Below are 10,239 nucleotides of genomic sequence, written 5' to 3' on the forward strand. Positions count from 1 at the left end.
CCATTTTCCCTTGCTACCCTCTGTATTTTTCCTCGCTACCCTCACAATTTTCCCTCGCTACCCTCACCATTTTCCCTCGCTACTCTCACCATTTTCCCTCGCTACCCTCAAAATTTTCCCTCGCTACCCTGACCATTTTCCCTCGCTACCCTCACCATTTTCCCTCGCTACCCTCACCATTTTCACTCGCCACCCTCGCCATTTTCTCTCGCCACCCTCACCATTTTCCTTCGTCACCCTCACCATTTTCTCTCGCCACCCTCACCATTTTCCTTCGCCACCCTCACCATTTTCTCTCGCCGCCCTCACCATTTGCCTTCGCCACCCTCACCATTTTCCCTCGCTACCCTCACAATTTTCTCTCGCTACCCTCACCATTTTTCCTCGCTACCTCACCATTTTCCCTCGCTACCCTCACCATTTTTCCTCGCTACCCTCACTCTTTTCCCTCGCTACCCTCACCATTTTCTCTCGCTACCCTCACTCTTTTTCCTCGCTACCCTCACCATTTTCCCTCGCTACCCTCACCATTCTCCCTCGCTACCTTCAGTCCGGAGCGACAGCTGTGGTATCTCCCACCGCACGCACAAGCGTGAACGATGTAGCGCTCTAGTGAACAGTGCACTGAGGCACTGGCTCCACCCTCTCTATAGTTTTAAGGTTAAATCATTACATGCCCTTCCGATTACGCGAAATATTTAACTAGCTAATCATCTAAATAAGTTCCAGATTATCAACATTGGAGATGTGTAACGTTTTACCTAAACCTAGCATCAAAATCTACGAAAATGCAATGCCCCTAAAGTAACTAAATAGAATTAGGTATCAATATGATGAGTATTTTCGAAAGTTTAACTCCTATATACTATAAATGGCGCTGTTACACCAGATATTAGGCTGGCACACGCAACAATGTACGCACCCACACACCGGTTATTTTAATCCTTTACAAAATTCTCTAGCTATACCCAGTTCCCCGGGACTGTATAGGAACTAACGCTTGAACTTTCGGATTAAAAATCCGACCGAGTTCTTGTAGGATAGGTATCCCTGACGTGGGATTAGCCCTGCTGAGGATGCACCGCGTTGAACCCTGAATCCCTCACACTCCAACACCATCGATGGTACCTAAAACTGATACAGAATTACAATTGCAAGTGAACATTGCAAGTGTACGGAATTGCAAGTGGACATGAAATTCCCGTTCATCGTAGTATCCAAAATCATCGTAGCTCATCGTGTTCCACTCACGTTCATTGTACGTCTTATGATCATTGTACGAATCATGATCACCGTGCCACTCATGATCATCACGATCATCGTGCTCCTTACGATCATCGTGCCAAAGATGATCATGATGCCAATCGCCACCATAATCAGGCCGCTCTTGATCATACGAGAAATAAACGTTCACTATATAATAATGATAGAAATTTAAAATGCAGTAGGTGGAAGGTTAACAATAGTCATGCCCACTAAGATGCTAACCCAGGTATGCAAGATGGATGCCCTGAAAGTAAGGTAGGTGGAGGGTTAACAATAGCCATGCCCACCATGATGCTACCACAAGAATGCAGTAGGTATATAGCTACCCTGAAAGTAAGGTAGGTGGAGGTTTAACAATAGTCATGCCCAAGATGTTTATTTCTCAAGATATATATTTCTCAAGATATGTTATCAAGATGTATATTTCTACCCACCAAGATGCTACCCCATGCAGGCAAGTACGCATGAAAGATGCCCTGATTTTAGGTAGGTGGAGGGTTAACAATAGTCATGCCCACCAAGATGCTCCCATAGGTATACAAGTTTCTGTTGCTCATTCGGTGTGTAGTCAACCACATCTGCTTGTCGTTGGCACCGCTGGCAGACGCGGACACAGATTCCTCGCTGTCAGCTTTTATCTCAGGAACGCGCTGTCAGATTCTATTCCTGCCACGGTACTAATCAGGTTACCAACAGTGGTGAAATACTTATAAAAATTTAGACGAATGTGTGTGATTAGGTTTGTTCTTAATTAATTTTGAATTATCCTCAGCGTGTTTTTAAAATGTTTTGTCTCATTTAACTTTTCATAGTCTAACAAAATTTGCAATTATGCATTTTTAAATGACAAGCTGGCTTAATTTATAAAAGTTTCACCAGAAGACAAGATCGTTGAAACTCATTTACCAGTTGTTTGTGAACCTCTTGGCCTCACTGTAGTCAAAACTCTCGCTAAAAACGAACAATTCGCATGTTTTTGCATTGTCGATATTCTTTAAATTTGCAGACACAAAGATTGCTTTGACACGGAACTCTTAGCACAAAAATTGTGCGTTGTTCAGAAGCAGACTCATTAAAAGTAGGTACATGTGAACAGACTTTTTTCAGATAAATGAAAGGGACTTTGTTAAATGTAATGAAATTTCTGCCCTTGTGTTTGGCCCGGTAAAAGACGTACGAAGGGAGAGATTATTATTATTATTATTCATTGATTCTGAACCCTGGTTTTCAACTACAGCTTTGTGTCATCCTACCTGAAATCTCTATTGCATTGAATTTTAATGAGATTCAACCTACAATAGGCGTTTTGGGGCTGGTCGCTATCTATAGAGTACAACGAAGAAACAACTAAACCGATACGCAATAAAACAGAAATAATAGAACCTGAAGTTAAATAGTTTTGGATACAAATGAAGGAATGTTTAAAAATAACCATCATATATTTACATATCAAATGAACAATTCACGCCTTTTGAGGAAGCCACACTCTGAACAAGCGAAAGTTGAGGGGAGTGCTCGGAGTCATCGACCTGGCCACGACTCTCGAGCTCATGGCTATATTTTTTGCTCGCCGACACGCCAGCAAAGTTGCTCACTACCCTCTACTTCCTCGAGTTTTTATGGCTGTCACGAACGCGCGTTTCTTAAAGAGCTCTTCGCTCCTGTTCGCACTCTCTTCTCTAAGTTACTCTCTAACTTTATGGCTGTCACGAACGCGTGTTTCTTAAAGAGCTCTTCTCTCCTGTTCGCACTCTCTTCTCTAAGTTACTCTTTAACTTTATTTTTCATTGTAGCGTGTGCTCCTGTGTGAATAAATAAATAAACTGTTCGCACTCTCTTCTCTAAGTTACACTCTAACTTCATTTTTCATTGTAGCGTGTGCTCCTGTGTGAATAAATAAATAAATAAAAATAAATAAGTATCTGCTCACTCTCTTTCACAATTACTTCAGGGTGCAGAATCGGGGTTCATTTCAGCACGGCAGAATACATTTCCATCAAGCAGATTATTGAGAACGTTAGTATTTGTGAACGATTGTATCAGTAAATAGTATTTCGAGGAAACTTATGGTGTCATTCATTAAGCAGGAATGAGTACACAATAATTATTCCGTGTTTGATACAGTCAAACACCGATTTGTCAATTTTGTGTTTCTAAATCCACTGCAAATTTTCGATAATTAAAGGGATTTGGTGCCTAGACAACGGAAATTATTTGAAACAAAGTACTATTCCTGATTCCTAAAAAAGGTTTCCAAAAACTTTGCAAGCCGTATTTTGTTACGATTTGATGAGTGGTAATCATTGAACTGATGAAAAAAAATTATTTTAAAATTTTGAATCATCTGCAAAATAGCATAGAGCAAAGCATTAGATTTTTAGAATTATTCTGTAATTATTGCAGAGGCGATGAAATCTAGACCTTTTTCTACTATGAAATTTCAATTTAGCTATATCAGTGAAAATTTAACAAATTCAGAAATTTTAATTTCAATCATGAAGTTTATTTAAGAAGAATTACTAATTATGTCCGTTCGGTGTAACGATCGTCCTTTTAGCATTATTGGCACCTAATTGACCAAAAAATATGTAACTCTGCAGTTGATGAAATACGCCGACAGTTGGCTAATCACTGACTTTAACTTTCATGAGAAAAAAATTAACCATCGGCCATAGTTAAATTCATCGGTCCAGCATTTAATTATAGGGGGAATTCTGAAGCCAACTTTTGAACCATTGCATGTGGCAATTAGTCTGTAATGTTAACCCGTCCATCCTTTCCTCAAGTTCCATCCGGTAATTTGGAAAATAATTAAGAACGCCTTTGTCTACATAACGCTGAGATGTGGCATTACAATTCAGTTTTGGAATATTAATTACGTGTACTTGAGACAATTTATCCATACACAACAAACTCGATTTTTATATCGTCACGTAGAGATCAACAATAAACTTTTAACATGGGTTTGATTTTCGGTCAGTCTTTTCACTACAATTGCAAAACGGGTCTCGTATACAAATTTTTAATTGCCGTAGATTATTTTCAATCAATGAGTGATGTTGATCAGAACTCACTTAAAGACAAACGCGAAACTCATTCTGTTTGAATTATGTGGCTGTGATTGAAAACAAAATTCTTCATTAGTGTTGTTCAGCGATGAGCGTATTCAGAATTTAGTGTAATCTCTGTTTTCAAAATTTGGCACTTTCATTTGCATGCGCGGGTTGCGTGCGTTGATCCAACTAACTTCGTCTTATTCATTTAAGACAGAAAGGCTGCGTTTAAATGCGCTAAGGCAACAATTGTGGGCACAATACAGTACACTGCAAGCAGCCTACGGGTGATAGTGCGTTCTTTTCGAACTCAACAGCTGTTACTCTTAAGATTGATTAAACTCAACATGGCGATCTGGGCAGCGCTATTTTGAAATGTAGCGGCCGCTACATGCTCTAAATGTAGCGGACGCTACCGCTACCACTACACCCACTAGATTGTAGCGCCGCTACCGCTACCGCTACATGTAGCGCTCTACTGCCCACCTCTGGTAACAACTAACATGTTGACACCAGTAACAGGCTGAGGTTGACAACATTACACCGAAATCTGTCGTACAGTTTTATTCTGTAATTTATATCATGTATGTATCATGCTGGTTTTTAAATAATATATAATACTATTAAGTAAAATCTAAAGGCTTTATCTATAAATGTAGCGGTAGCGCTATAGCGGCAAAACCTCGTATCGCTACATAAATATGTAGCGGGCGCTTCCGCTACCGCTACAATTGCTTAAATGAAGCGCCGCTACCGCTACTGAAAATGTAGCGGCCGCTACATGTGGCGCGCTACTGCCCACCTCTGTCAACATGTTTGAATGCATCCATTCTTAGGTCGAGAGCTGTGAACGCTATAGAATAGAATAGAAGTGTCGGCGTTGAAGAAATAGGCCCATGGCGAAATAGGCCATCATACGAGTTCCTAGATGCAGAAACGATGAAGCAGTTGTTTGTTGCCGTCGTACGCCCGAGTCTAGAGTTTGGAAACGTTGTGTGGTTACCGGGATTTGAAAAGGACAGAAATTTAATAGAGAATGTTCAAAGACGTGCAACAAGGATAATTCCAGGCTTGAAGGGCAAGTCCTATGAAGAAAGATTGAAGATTATAGTTTAGATCTATGAACAAGGCACGAAAAGGACAAAAATCGGCGACAGGCCACATCAGGCCTACATTTCAGCGCCGACATCATTATGTTATGTTACGTTATGTTATGTTATGTTATGTTATGTTATGTTATGGCCTGTTGCCGATTCTTGAACTTTCCGTGACTTGATTCACAAGGGATCCGGCCTTTGGAACCCGATCTTTTCATGGCTGACGATTGATTGAGATAGCCGCTGGACTTATTGCCTGGTCCGTAATTTGCTAGGCATTTTATGACTGAACATATGCTCCTGCATAACTTTGTCTAGTCTGTTTTTGAAGATGTTCATACTCGGAGCGTCAACGATAAAACTTGTCGTATTCTCTTTCACGCTCATCATGCACCATTTGACATAGGCTGTGTTTAATTGTGAGCTGCGTACATCAACGTTCGCATCCATTTCATGCTCGTTCAATCCATAGATATAACCTTTTGAAAGCTGCCTGCTTTTTTAAACAGCTTTGAACAACCACTAACGAACAAGCTGACACGCATATTAGTGTGTATGGCATAAAAAACCTGTGTTATTATTGAAATAATCGCTTACTGCTCTTAAAACTTCGTTGAATGAAAATGCATTGTGTTTAAATTAGGTCAAAAGGTGGCCAAGAAGATGTCAGACTGGTTTACATAATGTTAAAAATATTATGATGATTATTTTATTTATTTTTTCTGAAAGTTTTTCAATATTTGTTTTTTATGAATCGAATGTAAATTGTATATTTAATATACAAATGGAGAATAAAACTTTTATTGACACTGGTACTTATACCGGTCAAGAACGCGTTCAGTTTGCGTGGATGGAATTATCTCCGAACATGAAGAATGCAGAAAAACCTCAGTGAAGCCCTCGCCTAGGTTTAGTGTACTTTAGTCGGGTAGAGTGCCTTTGTTAATGAATATATAATTTCAAGTCGAATTCGATGAGTTATTTATTGTGTACTTGACAACGGCTGACTGGTATTAAATTTTGACATCTACTATATTTTTTTAATTATGCAACAGCTACATGCAGAGCGTAAAAGTTCAATTTACAAGCTGGCTCAAGCTGACCGCTGAAGCCTGAACGTCCGAAGCAGGCTAGCAGCCAATTTCAAATTTTGAAAGCACCCTATCGCCCGCGTTCAGACTTCAGTCTTCAGTGATCATCATCAGAATGATCAGATAATGTTGCATGTCATATAATATTTTCCATGCGTCTAATGCGTGAGCAGTGATGGAACTGATTGGAGCCTCTCAATCTAAGACTCCATGTCTGCAGCATTGCATTATCATTATGTTACATTTACAACGATTGAATTATGTTACTAACTTACTATCATAGACATAAATACTATGTCAAAGCACAAGCAGAGACTTTTTAGTGTCCTCAAGAGGCTCAAGTTTGAGTATTTATTTAGACTCCTCCTCAAGTTTGAGTAATTTTTTGTGCTTTAATTCTTGTTCATCTTCATATTTTTGTGATTTGATAATTATTTCTAAGTTTGTAACTAAATTGAATAATAATTTAGGTAGTATCATTTTGATCTACAGTAGTACTAGTATCTACACAAGATTTTGTTCTTGTGTAAGTTGTCAGTTGTGTTGATCCAAATTTTATCACTCAATGCCACTATGCAGAGGGTGGATGCAGCGTTGCCAATATATGGATTTTTAAGCCCAAAGCGTCGCCGGCCATTTTAAATTGAAAAAGATAAATGACCTATTATTTTAGCTCGAAAGTCGTTGTAAAGTAAAAAAAATTGGTCGATAACTTTAGCAAAAGTCGCTGAAATTCCAACGACTATTGCCACTGTATGAAACCTGGGTTACAACTTACAAGGTTGCATGCACGACGCACGTGTTACCCCAAATAACTAATTTTACCCTAAAAACAGTCCGATTGTACAGCAAGTGTCAACTGAACATGTAATAAAGCAGTCTGACCACTCTAATGTGACCAAAACTACGCAATCAAAAAAACATTGTTTACATTTTTTGCGGGAACTCATCGCAACTGATTTCCAGACAAGCTTTGCTGCATCGTATTCCATCCAACGCACCGGAAACCTTACTTTTTTTCTAAATAGTTGGCCGAAGGCTGAAAAATATATTAAATGCAAGAATTTCAATCTAAATGTGTCGGCAAGATCTTCTGAAGGCGAAAATTTGGCTACTGAAGCGTCGCCAAAGATCTTGCGATATTCATCCACTCTCTGCACAGTGGACTCAATGCAATGCATCTTGTGATCTTGGTTGATCTTGAAACTTGATAATGAATGATTAATTATTGATACACTCAATTTCATCATTTTGAAAGTCAAAATGTTGCTAACAAAATGAAAATGTCCATTGGTACCCTGATTTTTTATTTACCAGGTAAGAGGTAACCAGGGCAAATGGTAAATATTGTTTAATATATGTAAAAAAAAACTAATTAGAAAATTGTGTGTTAGCTTATGTGTGTTAGTGTGTATGCAGTGTACCTATCTACCACTGTGCAGAGAGTGAACGAAGATTTAAAGACCTACGGCGACGCATTATCGGCAAAATTTTTGCCTTCAGAAGATCTTGCTGACACATTTAGATTGAAATTCTTGCATTTAATATATTTCTCAGTCTTCAGCCAACTATTTAGAAAAAAAGTAAGGTTTCCGCCACTTTCCGGTACGTTGGATGGATTACGATGCAGCGAAGCTTGTCCGGAAATCAGTTGCAATGAGTTCCTGCAAAAAATGTAAACAACATTTTTTCGATTGCGTAGTTTCGGTCGCATTAGAGCGGTCAGACTGCTTTATTACTTGTTCAGTTGACACTTGCTGTACAACCGGACTGTTTTTAGGGTAAAATTAGTTATTTGGGCTAACACGTGCATGCAACCTTGTAATAAGTTCGTGGCTTGTAAATAGTTCGTCATTACTCAGCGTAAATGGCCTTTCATTAAAAATTACCCGGCGACGCATCTTTAAAATGGCCGGCGTCGCTTTGGGCTTAAAAATCCATATATTGCCGACGCTGCATCCACCCTCTGCATAGTGGCCTATCTACTCAATAAGCTGCTGAGTGCTGTCTGCTGATAGAGCACCTCAGCACAAGCATTTAAAAGTAAAACGTCTACCTTTAGGGCCACGACTAGTTGGACTAGAGCTTTCCTTCCATTTATGGAACTGCAAGATTTCTGCCAGATGAATTACCTCCTATCTATAATCTACCTAATTGTTAACAAAATTGCACTATCTGGCACCGGCAGCAAGTTTGAAAAAGTATTAAAAATTTGTTGCCTTGGACTGCAAGATTTCAGAAACGAGTAGAAAAATTCCTATCCTGATTAAAGCATTCCTGTCATTTTTGGAGCCAGTCATGGAATATATCTACTTGGAGAGCCGCAACTGGATTTTTTGAGCCCTGGTCATATGGCTTTGCCAGCCGTGATTCCATTGCTTCAAGCCATGAATTCCATATCTTGGCCATGAAAAGCCATTCACAAGCCAGGAACTTATTTACAAAGTCCTCTGCATGTGCTACCCCAAATCTCTAATTATACCCTAAAAACAGTCAAACAGCAACAATAACATTTGTCTTTACTTTAGTAGCAACTGAATGCATGATAATGCAGTCTGTCCACTATGACGTAACTGCAACTATGCAATCTTCAACCAAACATTTTGTGTTGACTCATTATCATTATGTTCTGCAATCTTCAGGATATTTTGGCAGGATCATTGAAGTACTGCAAATTGCAGAAGTTGAAAATTTTATGAAAAAACATGTTTGCAAAGTGCAAACTGCAATTTTTTACAATCAAACAAAAATACATGACATTTGAGCCACAAGATTTTATACCTACTGAAATTATATGATATTAGAGCCGCGATATTTCAGAAAAAAGCAGGACTTTACCCAACTTGTTTGGAGCTGCATGATTCTTGTTAGTGTTACTGTTTGTAATAATTATCTGCTATTTAATTGTTCAGAAAAGTAATATAAAAAAGTCAAGATTTTTATAAAAATTTCACTTTGAAGCTTCAAAAATTTTGAAAATAATTAGGAAAGTTCCAATCTTTATTGTGAACTTTTGGTCATGTCAGACAGTAAGCTAACAGCAAAAAAAATTTGGCACTTCTTTCAACAGAAGTGAAAATAATGCATTCTAATATACAAAATTGCCTCTTAAAGTTGAGCAAAGCATTTATTTTGCTGCTATTTTTATAGTAAAGTTAGAGATAAAATAGAAAAACTTTATATTTTGAATTGTAAAAAAATTCACTTTCCAGAAGCATTTTTTCACGGATGTTAATCTGATACTCATGGCTCAAAATATCCAGTCATAGTTCGTAGAGTACGTAGATATTTTCCACACTAGGACCCACACAGACAGATTGAACTAGCTTAATCAACATTCAACCTGAAAGTCCCTAATTTTTAAAATAATACAAATATCACTTCTAATTCTGAGATTTTAAAAATATTCTTAACACAATTTTCATGGCTTATGTTTTTCTAAGTTTCTTGGTGCTTGTTAACTTATAGCTAAACTCTGGGCTTTAAAAATGATCCAATTTTAAGCCCAGTCTGGGACAGAGAGTTGTTTCAAAACATAGGTACATTTTCAAACATACAAACATGCATTTTCCTGAGTGAGCCTTCATCTGCCTCAGGTGACCTGAGCTTGAGCAGAGTGCTTGTATAAATATATTAATTGATAAAATTTGATTGGTTTATTTAATATTTTTTTTTGCTTATTCTGCAGTTTTGCAATTATGGTTATTTTTATATTCTTTTTGTTTTCTAATT

The sequence above is a fragment of the Hyalella azteca genome, unplaced genomic scaffold (assembly GCF_000764305.2).
Source record: "Hyalella azteca isolate HAZT.00-mixed unplaced genomic scaffold, Hazt_2.0.2 contig5114, whole genome shotgun sequence".
Classification (NCBI taxonomy): Eukaryota; Metazoa; Arthropoda; class Malacostraca; order Amphipoda; family Hyalellidae; genus Hyalella; species Hyalella azteca.